Source organism: Macaca thibetana, chromosome 5 (genome assembly GCF_024542745.1).
Source record: "Macaca thibetana thibetana isolate TM-01 chromosome 5, ASM2454274v1, whole genome shotgun sequence".
NCBI lineage: Eukaryota > Metazoa > Chordata > Mammalia > Primates > Cercopithecidae > Macaca > Macaca thibetana.
Genome location: NC_065582.1, coordinates 125577889 through 125590486, shown reverse-complemented (window position 1 = coordinate 125590486; position 12598 = coordinate 125577889).

Sequence of the window (12598 nt, the reverse complement as noted above, 5' to 3'; positions counted from 1 at the left end):
CATTCAAAAGTGGGCAAAGGACATGAACAAACACTTTTCAAAAGAAGACATACATGCGGCCAAAAAGCATATGAAAAAAAAACTCAACATCACTGATTGAGCTCAACATCACTGATAACATCATTAGAGAAATGCAAATCAAAACCACAATGGGATACCATCTAACACTAGTCAGAGTAGCTATTATTAAAAATTTAAAAATAACAAGTGCTGACAAGGTTGCAGAGAAAAAGTAACACTTATACACTGTTGGTGGGAGTGTAAATTAGTTCAATCATTGTGGAAAACAGTGTGGTGATTCCTCAAAGACCTAAAAAGAAAACTACCATTTAACCCAGCAATGCCATTACTGGGTATATACTCAAAAAAATAGAATCGTTCTATCACCAAGACACATGCACGTGTATGTCTATTTCAGCACTATTCACAATAGCAAAGACATGGAATCAACCTAAATGCCCATTAGTGGTAGTCTGGATAAAGAAAATGTGCTACATATACCACAGAATACTATGCAGCCATAAAAAACAACAAGATCATGTTCTTTGCAAAAATACAGATGGAGCTGGAGGCCATTATCCCTAGCAAATTCAGGAAAAGAAAATCAAATACCTCATATTCTCACTTGTAAGTGGAAGCTAAATGATGAGAACACATGGACACATGGAGGGGAACAACATACACTGGGGCCTGTCAGAGAAGGGAGGGTAGGAGAAGGAAGATCAGGAAAAATAACTAGTGGGTACTAGGTTTAATATCTGGGTGATGAAATAATCTATAAAACAAACCCTCATGACACAAGTTTACCTATATAGCAAACCTGTACACGTACCCCTGAATTTAAAATCATATATTTTACAAATATGAAAAATCAAATAAATCTAAAAAAACAAAGAAGCAATCTGAAAACAGCAAAACAAATGAAGCTAGGTAGCTATAAATTTAACTTGTGGCATAAGCACAAACAAAAAAATTATTTTAAATTATTTTAGGGCACAGTGTTTTCACCGTAAATTCTTAGTTGAATATGCTCTCAGAGAAAACAGCTGCAAATAAATTTTGACCAATAATAATTATATATATTTATGGGATGCAATGTGATGTTTTGATGCATGTATACATTATGAAATGATTAAATGGAGCTAATTAAATCCAACCCCTCGCATACTTATCTATTTTTCTAGTCAGAACATTTGAAATTTACTATTAGAAATTTTGAAATAAACAATACATTATTATTAACTACAGTCACCATGCTGTGCAATAGACCTCAAAAACATTTCTCCCACCCCTAACCTCTGGCAACTACCATTCTACTCTCCACTTCTGTGGGTTCAGCTTATTTCAGATTTCACCTATGAGTGATATCACACAGTATTTGTCTCTTTGTACCTGGCTTACGTAGCATAATGTCTTTTAGATTTCTTCATGTTGTCTCAAATGAAAAATTTCCTTCTTTTTTTAAGGCTAATAGTATCCCATCCCACAATTTCTTTATTCATCTGTATATTGGCCAGCAGTAAGGTTGCTTCCATATCTTAGTTATTGTGAATAATGCTTCAGTGAATGTAGAAGGGCAGATAACTCTTCAACATACTGATTTCATTTCCTTTGTATGTATAGCTAGAAGAGGGATCACTAGATCATATAGTAATTCTATTTTTGCTTTTCTGAGAAACCTCCATGCTATTCTTCATATCTCCATATCCTTTTGTCCCCAACCTTGCCAACACTTACTGTCTTTTGTCTTTTTGATAATAGTCATCCTAACAGTTGTGAGGTAATATCTCTCATTGTGATTTTAATTTTTGTTTTCCTGATGATTAGAGGTCTTGATCATTTTTAATATATCTGTTGGTCATATGTATATGCTGTTTTGAGAAATTCCTACTCAGGTATTTTGTCCATTTTAATTGGGTTATTTGGGGTTTTTTTTCTATTGAGTGATTTGAGTTCCTTATGTATTTTGGATATTAACCCTTTATCAGATATACGGTTTACAAATATTTCCTCCTAAGTCCATAGGTTGTCTCTTCACTCTGTTAATTGTTCCTTTGCTGTGCAGATTTATAGTTTGATATAATCCCATTTATCTATTTTTGCTTTTATTGTCTGTGCTTTTTGGGAATCAAATCCAAAAATTCATTGCTCAAAACAATATTATGAAGACTTTTCACTATGTATTTTTCCAGTAATTTTATAGTTTTACATCTCACATACAGTATTTAACCATTTTAAGTTTATTTTTGTGTGTTGTGTAAAGTAAGGGTCTAATTTCATTCTTTTGTGTGTGAATGAAGAGACTGTCCGTTTGCCATTGTGTGTTCCCAACATCTTTGTTGAATATCAACAGAGCATAATGCATGGGTTCATTTCTAAGTTCTCTATTCTGTTTCATTGGTTGATGTGTCTGTTTTACTGTTTTGATTTTGTTTTGGACAGTATCAAATGTTTTGATTACTATGGCCTTGAAATAAATTTTGTAGTCAGATAGTGCAATTCCTGCAGCTTTGTCCTTTGTATTTAACATTGTTTAAGCTATTCAGGCTCTTTTATAGTTTTATATAAATGGTAGGGAGTTCTTTTTCTATTTTTGTGAAAAAGATCATTTTAATATGGATTACATTTAATCTGTAGATTACTTTGTGAAGTATGAACATCTTAACGATATTAATTTTTCCAATTAATGAATGTGAAATATCTTTCCATTTATCTGTGTTTTCTTCATGAATATTTTGTAGTTTTCAGTAAATATCGATTATATATGATTACATGTGACAACATAATCTTACATATAGAAATCCCCCAAACACTCCACTGAAAAATTGTTAGAAATAATAAATGAATTTGGTAAAGTGGCAGGATAGAAAAACAATTTCACTTATTTTCTACTTGAATACCTTTTATTTCTCTTTCTTGCCCAATTTCTATGTTAAATAGAAACGGTGAGAGTGGGCTTTCTTATCTTGTTCCTGATATTACAGACAAAGCTTTCCATTTTTCACTATTAAGGTGATAGTATCTGTGGACTTTTCATATGTGGTCTTTATTGTTTTGAGGTACATTACTTCTATACCTATTTTGTTGGTTGAGAGTTTATATTATGAAGGATGTTAAATTTTATCAAATGCTTTTTCTGTATCTATTAAGATGATAATATGGGTTTTGTCCTTTATTCTGTAGTGTGTGGTGTATCACATTTAGTAATTTGCATATGTTGAAATATTCTTTCCTTCCAGAGATAAATTCTACTTGATCATAATGAATTATTCTTTTATTGTACTTTTGAATATGGTTCATTAGTGTTTTGTTGAGGATTTTTGCATCTATATTTATCAGGGACATTGAACTATAATTTTATTTTCTTGTAGTATCCTTATCTGGCTGTAGTATCCTTGTCTGGCTGTAGTATCAGGGTAATTCTGGCCTTTTAAAATGGAATTGGAAGTATTTCCTCCTCTTATATATTTTGAAAGAGTTTGAGAAGGATTAACATGAGTTATTCCTTAAGTGTTTGGTAGAATTCAGCTATGAAGCCATTCAGTGCTGGAATTTTCTTTAATTGGAGATTTTACATTACTGATTCAATATCCTTATTCATAATTGGTTTTTGCAGATATTATGTTTCTTCATGATTCCGTCTTGGTAGTTTATATGTTTTATGAATTTATACATTTCTCTATGTTATCCAATTGTTTGGCTTATAATTGTTCATAATAGTCTTTTATTGTTTGTATTTCTGTAGTCATCAGTTTGAATGTCTCCTGTTTACTTTTTGATTTTGTTTGACTCTTTTTGTTAGTCTAGCTGCAGATTTGTTGATTTTATCTTTTCAAAAACTTATCTTTTAGTTTCATTATTCTTTTAATCATTTTTGTAGTCTCTAGTCCTGTTATTTCTGCTCTGATCTTGATTTTCTTTCTTCTACTAACATTGGGCTTAATTTTTCCTTCTTTTTCTAGTTCCTTGACGTGTAACATTATTTATTTGAGAGCTCTCTTTTGTTTCTGAATGTAATCATTTATTGCTACAAACTTTCCTCTTAGAACTGCTTTTGCAACAACCTATAAATATTGTATATTGTGTTTTCATTTTTGTCTCAAGATATGTTTTAACTTCTCTTTAATTTCATTCTTCATCCATCGGCTTTGTTCAGGAACACATTGTTTAATTTCCACACGTTTGTTACTTTTTCAAGATTCCTCCTGCTATTGATACCTAGTTTTATACCATGGTCAGAAACAATACTGTATATTATTTGTATAATTGTGATCAGAAAAAATACAGAAAAAAAAAGCCATGATTTCAATCTTAAATTTGTTAAGACTTCTATCATGGTCTAAAGTATGATCTGGCCGGGCGCAGTGGCTCAAGCCTGTAATCCCAGCACTTTGGGAGGCCGAGACGGGCGGATCATGAGGTCAGGAGATCGAGACCATCCTGGCTAATACGGTGAAACCCCGTCTCTACTAAAAAATACAAAAAACTAGCCGGGCAAAGTGGCGGGTGCCTGTAGTCCCAGCTACTCGGGAGGCTGAGGCAGGAGAATGGCGTGAACCCGAGAGGAGGAGCTTGCAGTGAGCTGAGATCCGGCCACTGCACTCCAGCCTGGGTGACAGAGCAAGACTCCGTCTCAAAAAAAATAAATAAATAAATAAATAAATAAATAAATAAATAAATAAATAAAGTATGATCTATCCTGGAGAATGTTCCATGTGCATTTGAGAAGAATGTGTATTCTGTTGCTGCTGGATGGAATGTTCTATATATGTGTGTTAGGTCCATATGCTCTGACATGTAGCTCAAATCCAGTGTTTTCTTAATTCTGGATGATCTGTCCATTGCAGAAAGTGCTAGTAATGTATTGCAGCGTATCTCTACTTTCAGATCTTTTAATTTTACTTTATTTATTTGGGTTCTCTTATGTTGGGTATATATATATTTATCATTTTTATATCTTCTTGATGAACTGACCCTTTTATCATTATATAATGATTTATTTATTCCTTTTTACAGTTTTTAATTTAAATTCTATTTTGTCTGGAATAAGTCTAGCTACCTCTGCTCTTTTGGTTTCCATTTGCATGAAGTATCTCTTCTACCCATTTACTTTCTGTTCATGTGTGTCCTTAAAAGGGAAGTCAGTCTTTCATAGGCAGTATGTAGTCTTATTGTTTCTTATCCATTCCAACACTACATTTTAAAAAAAATTTAGTATTTTTACATTCAAGGTAATTATTGATGGGTAAGGACTTTCTATCACCATTTTGTTCATTGGTTTCTGGTTGTTTTGTAGATCTATTGTTCTTTTTTTCCACTCTTGCTGTCTTCCTTTGTGGTTGGATGACTTTCTGTAATAATAGACTTTGATTCTGTTCTTTTTCTCTTCCATGTATTTACCATAGGTTGTTGTTTTGTGGTTATCATGAGGCTTAAATAAACATAATACGCTTTAAACAGGCTATTTGAAGTTGATAACAGCTTAATTTTTATTGCATGCCAAAACTCTACCCTTTCACTTCTACACACATATTTTATGTTTTTGATGTCATAATCTACGTCTTTTCATAATGTATATCTCTTCCCAAATTATTGTAGTTGTAGATTTGTTTGTTTGTTTGTTTGTTTGTTTTGAGACAGTCTTGCTCTGCCACCCAGGCTGGAGTGCAGTGGTGCAATCTTGGCTCACTGCAACTTCTGCCTCCCGAATTCAAGCAATTCTGCCTCAGCCTACCCAGTAGCTGGGATTACAGGCACACACCACCATGCCCAGCATTTTTTTTTTTTTTTTTTTTTTTTTGTATTTTTAGTACAGACGGGGTTTCATCATGTTGGCCAGTTTAGTCTCGAACTCCTGACATTGTAATCCACCCACCTCGGCCTCCCAAAGTGCTAGGATTACAGAAGTGAGCCACTGCATCCAGCCTGTAGCTGTAGTTTTTTAACAGTTTTGACTTTTAACCTCCATGCTAGAAATATTATTGATTTACACAACATCATTACAGTATTAGAATATTCTAAATTTGACTTTTGTTTACTTTTATAGTGAATTTTACACTGGGCAGGTGTCCTCACAGAAGTATTTCTTGTGTACGATTGTGGTGGCCTTTGTGCAAGGTTGTAATTTTTGCAGAGTATTTTGTGATAGGTCTTGTTATTATACGTTCATATATGAGAACCATCTCTTCATGGCCTTCTCAGCTCTATTTTTCAGAGTATTTAATGCATATGACTCTATTTTGATTCTGAAAATTTCCATAGAGCTTAATTAGTTTCTTTTCATGGTGTTGTAATTCCTTGATACTTCATAATCCTGGTGTGTTGGCATTATGTACATTTGAAAAAGCAGCCAGCTCTTCTGGACTTTACAGGTGTTCTTGGCATGGAGAGAACTTCACTATTTAGTCTAGCCTGGGATTCTGAATGGGCCAGCTGGTAATTACCACAGGCAGGCAGAGTTTGCTGTTACTTCTCTACTTGGACTGGGCTTTTGTTCTGACATCAGATGGGGCTGCTAACTGGGCTGCACTTTCTGTGTAACTACCGGCTAGGCACTTCAGGTGGAGAGAACTGATGGAAAGGCATTGCTATTATCTATGACCAAGCAGGTTTGTAGACTGTATTTCCTGGCCAGGTAGTACTGCTGTTTGCGTTCCTCCATCAGACAGGGCTGTGCACTGGTCCCTGTGTTTAAGCAGAGTTGTTGCTTGGAACAGACATTAACAGAGCCTATGAGCCATAGAAGTGCATAGTTGAAATTTGCCTGACTTTCTGGGTAAAAGCTTAAGATGAGCTCTGAGGCTGGGTCAAGTTGCTGTTATGACTTCCAGATTGGGTAGGGCCAGGCCCTGTGCTTTGCAGAAATGTGCAAGTTTTTGTTTGCCTGGGCAAGTTTTTATTTCTCCTTTGTTTCTAAAGAATAGCTTTTATGGATAAGGTATTCTTGGTTAAATTTTTTTCCTTTCAGCACTTTCAATATATCATCCCACTCCCTCCTGGTCTGGAAGGTTTCCATGGAGATGTCAGCTGCCAGGTATATTGCATCTCTCTTAGGTTATTTGCTTATTTTCTCTTGCTGCTTTCAGGATGCTCTCTTTGTCCTTGACCTTTGAGAGTTTGATTATAAATATGTCTTAGGTTACTGTTAGCCTTTCAATTTTCTCCTTATGTTTCAAGGCTGTCTTGGTTATCCCAGATCCTTTACATTTCCATATGACTTTTCGAATCAGTTTATTAATTTCTAAAAAGAAATTAGGTGATTCTGATTGAGCTTGCATTAAATCTACATATCAACTTAAAAAGAATTGATATTGTAACATTATTAAGTTTTTCAACCTGTGAATAAGATACAACTCACCCTTTCTAAATGTCTTCTTTAATCTTCCTCAGCAATATTTTGTAGTACATAAGTTATTCACATCTTTTATAACACTTATCTCTAAGCAGAACATATTTTGATGTCATTATAATATTTTTAAAATTAAATTTCCAACTTTTTGTTGCTAGCATATAATATGCATATGATTTTTGTATATTATTCTGCACCTTTCTAAACTCACTAATTAGTTCTATTAGTTTTTTGTAGATTCCATTGGATTTTCTACACCAAAAATTACGCTATCTTCAAATGAAGACAATTTTAGTTCTTTATTTCCATTCTAGATGCCTTTTGTTCCTTTTTCTTGCATGATTTATTGTTAAAGCCTCTAGTACAATGTTCAATAGAAGTAATGAAAGCAGATGACCTTATCTCTTTTCCTTTCCTTAGGAGAAAGAATTCAGTCTTTCACAACTAAATACAAACTTAGCTATAGTTTTTCATTTATGCCCTTTATCAGGATTAGGAAGTTCCATTCCGCTTTTAGTTTGCTGGCAGTTTTTATCAGGAATGAATACTGGATTTTGTCAAATGTGTTTTCTGTATCTATTAAGATCATTATTAATTTTTTAAAACAATAAACATACTGAATTACATTCATTGATTTTTTCAATGTTAAAGCAATCCTGTATTTCTGAAATAAATCTCACTTAGTCATAATATATTATCTTTTTGGCTTTTTGTTAGATTTAATTTTATCTACGTTCATGTGCAGGGGTCAACATACTATGGCCCACATGCTAAATTCAGCTTGTAGTTCATTTTTGTATGGCTTATGAGCTTAAAAAGGTTTTTACATTCTAAAGTATTCAAGAAGAAGAGAATGAAAGAGGAGAAGAAAGACCATGAGGAAGAGAAGAGGAGAAGAAGAAGAAAAAGAAAGAGAAAGAGGCAAAAGAAGATGAAGATGAAGAAAAAGAGGAAGAAGAAGAAGAAGAAGAAGAGGAAGAGGAAGAGGAAGAAGAAGAAGAAGAAGAAGAAGAAGAAGAAGAAGAAGAAGAAGAAGAAGAGGAAGAAGAAGGAGGAGGAGAAGAAGAAGAGGAGGGGAGGAGGAAGGGGAAGAGGGAGAGATGGGAAGGGGAAGGGAGAAGGGGAGGGGGAGGGGGATGGGGGATGATGATGACTGTAAATAGCCTGCAAAGCCTAAAATACTTATCAAACCTTTTATAGAAAATATTTGCTGACCCCTGTTCATAAGGACTATTGGTCCATAATTTTATTTTTATGCATTATCGTTGTCTTATTTTAGTATCAGGGTAATGCTGGCCTCATAGAATGAATCAAAAAGTATTTCCATCTCTTCGATTTTTTTGGAAGAGTTAGTATAGAATTAATATTATTTTTCCTCAAATGTTTAATGGAATTCACCATGAAGCCTGGAGTTTTCTTTGTGGGAATGATTTTAGCTAAAATTTCAATTTCCTTAATACATAAAATAACCATGTTAACTATTTGTTCTTGCATGAGCTTTGGTAGGTGTGTCTTTCAAGGAATCTGCCCTTTTCATGTCATTGAATTTATTGACATAATGTTTTCTTCACAACATTTTCTTCTCATTATTTTAATACATGTAATACTATCAGCTCTCTCATTCCCAACATTGGTAACATTTTTCCCTGAGAAATCTGGATAGAGGTTTATTAATAGTATTGATCTCAAAGAACCGGCATTTGGTTGCAGTGATTGTATCTATTGATTTCTTCTGTTCTCCATTTTATTGACTCTCCTTTGATCTTTATTATCTTCTTTCTCATGACTAGTTTGTTTTTAATTTGCTCTTTCATCTCTAGATTCATAAGGAAGAAGCTAATGTCATGATTTGAGATCTTCCTTCTTTTCTATAACACATAGGCTTTTAGCGTTATAAATTTCCTTTAATTTAAATGTCACTGTTCTAGTGACATTCTATAAATTCTGCCATGTTTTTCATTTTCATTCGGGCAAAATGTTTTTTAAATATGCTTTTGATTTCTTTTTTGATTCATGAATGTTTACAAGCATGTTACTTAGTTAATGGATGTTTGGGGACTTTCTAGAGATATTACTGTTATTGATTATTAATTTAATTCCATACTATGGAGCAATTCTCTGGACCCTTCCTTAACTCTTTGTTTTGTTTTTTGTTTTTTTTGGGGAGCGGGGGACGGAGTCTTGCTCTGTCGCCCAGGCTGGAGTGCAGTGACGCGATCTCGGCTCACTGCAAGCTCCGCCTCCTGGGTTCACACCATTCTGGCTAATTTTTTGTATTTTTAGTAGAGACGGGGTTTCACCGTGTTAGCCAGGGTGGTCTCAATCTTCTGACCTCGTGATCCGCCTGCCTCGATCTCCCAAAGTGCTGGGATTATAGGCGTGAGCCACCGCGCCCAGCCTTTCCTTAACTCTTTGAAAGCAGCATCATTGGAGAAGGCAAATTCCTTATACAGTAGTCCACAAGTTCTGGGAAAGTAGGCATGAAAGAGATTGGAAGACTTAATTTTTAACAGTAGCTGTTCAGCACCCACCTGTTTTCACCAGTCTTTTGCCCCAGCTGGAGTTTAGCCTTATCCCAATATTATGCTGTGGGCCCCAAGCAATTTGAGCTACTGCTTCTGATTTATGTTTCACAGTGGCAGTGAAGCAAGTGGCAGTCTTCTTTGTAATTTAGTGTATAGACAAAAGCGCAAGTTAAAATCTGTCCCCCAAACCTATCCACCCTCTTTCAAGCCAGCTATTCTAGAATGCCACCACTCCCTAATTCTCACTCTACACAACACACACACACACACGCATACACACACATACGCGTGCGCGCACATACACACACACACACACACACACCAGTCTTTAACATCCTCAGTGGTATATTATGGTTTTTATGTTAATTTCTTAGGCCTGTGCTTTTTTCTTTCTCTAGTGTGAATTTTATTAGAGGGAGCTAGCAACCCCTCTAGTTTCACCACCTTATAAGAAAATATAGCCCATGGCATGTAGTATTCCTCCACATATTCAAATAAATTTTTATAGAATGGCTATTATGTTTCAGGCATTGTTCTATATGCTGAAGATAGCAGAAGTGAACAAAGCAGACAAAAGTTACTGTTCTCATGGAGCTTACACTCTAGTGAGGCAGACAGATAATAAACAAGTAAAATCTAGTGTTTGTCAGATGGTAATAAGCATTGTGGGGGTTGGGAATGGCACTTCTGAATTAAAATAAGGTAGTTGAGGAAAACATCATCATTTAGCAGAGGACTATGAGTAGAAGCTTGAAGTTGGTGATGAAGGGAGCCTCACACATATCTGAGAGTCTTCCACACCAGAAGGGTCATGAGGGCAAAACCTTGAGCAGGACATTGATTGGTAATTGAAGAACAGCAGGGAGACCTCTGTGTCTGAGCAGAGGAGTAGCAAAAAAGGTCAGAAAGATATTATCATGTAGGGTCATTGGACAGACTTTGCATCTTACTCTGAGAGAGGTGGGAAGCCACTAGAGGATTTTGAGTGGAAAAGTGACATAATGGTCACTTTTGAGAATAGGGTTGAGGGTGGAGCAAGGGCACTTGTAAAAAGATCAATTAAGAATCTATTGCAGTAACCCCAGTGAGGCATATGACTGTGACTGGTACCAAAGTATTGAGAAATAGTCAAACTCTGGATACTTTTTAAAGGTAGAGCTGACAAGCTTTGCTCATAGATTGAATGTGTGGGTGGTGTGCAAGAGAGGGGTCATCGATAAATCCAAAATGTGTGACTCATAAAAACAGACAGATGCACAAGATGGTGGTACAAGTTTCGGACAAGGAGTAGATTCACATTCAATTTGTAATGTGCTAAGTTTGTATTGTCTATACATTATCAGCATGGAGATGTGAGGGAGGAAGCTGACATAACAGCCTGGAAGTCGAGGAAGAAATCCAGGCTGGAGCTATAAACATGTGTTGTCAACATCTAGATGGCATTAAATGCGTTGAGTCTGGATGAGTGAATTTAGGTCAAGGAAGAACTCTTCTGGGACACTCCAACATTTAGAGGTCAAAGAGTTAGGAAGACATAGCAAAGAAGATTGAGGTGAAACAGCCAATGAGGTTGGAAGAAAGTCCGAACACCAGGCGAGGAAAATGTTTCAAGGAAAAGAGAGTGATCAATTGTGTCAAATGCTACCGAGAGAACTCAGATAAGCTGAAGACTAAGAATCCACTATTGGATTTTTGCAGTGTGAAAGTTGTTGGTAATCTTGACTACAGCAGTTTAATACCCTGAGTCTTTATTTGTTATTTGCCTAACTTGTTCTGTTAATGAGGTAAAGATGTTTTAAAATCTCTAGTTTGGCTGAGCGCGGTAGCTCACGCCTGTAATCCCAACACTTTGGGAGGCAGAAGCGAGCGGATCACGAGGTCAGGAGTTTGAAGCCAGCCTGGCCAACATAGTGAAACCCCGTCTCTACTGAAAATACAAAAATTAACTGGGCGTTGTGGCATGTGCCTGTAATCCCAGCTACTCAGGAGACTGAGGCAGGAGAATCGCTTGAACCAGGGAGTCGGAGCTTGCAGTGAGCCGAGATCCCGCCACTGCACTCCAGCCTGATGACAGAGCGAGACTCCATCTCAAAAAAAAAAAAAAAAAAAAAATCCCCAATTTACAATTGTGTTAATTTGTCCTTGTGCTTCCAATCATTTTTTCTTCATATATTTCAACAAAATATCATTTGACTCATAAATCTTAACAGTTTTACCTTCATTGTGCTTTTCCTTTAAAAATATTTTCCTGTTTAATGCTTTTATACTGAATGTGATTTTATTTTATTGTGATCTTTAAATTAATACCTTTTAGAATTACACCAAAATCAGACAAAGTTCATAGATGTTGTAGTACAATTGAAAGCAAAATGTCAAGTAGAAAGTGATCTAGTTAGAACTAAAAGGGCTAGGTGTAGTGGTTCACAGCTATAGTCCCAGCTACTCAGGACACCAAGGTAGGAGGATCTTTTGAGCCCAGGATTTTGAGACCAGCTGGGCAACATAGTGAGACTCCAACTCAAAACAAAAGAAAGAAAGAAAGAACTGAAAACACATTTTATTGCTCTGAAGCCATTTGCTCTGAAGCCATTGTTTTTTCCCAGAGCACAGGCCAAGCATGCATGTAATATTTAGATTTCTATTCAAAGCTAATAAGATAAACAGCTTCCCTACTGGTGGACTGGTCTTTTGTCACCTCTTGCTGACTTTGCCCCTCTCTACCCTT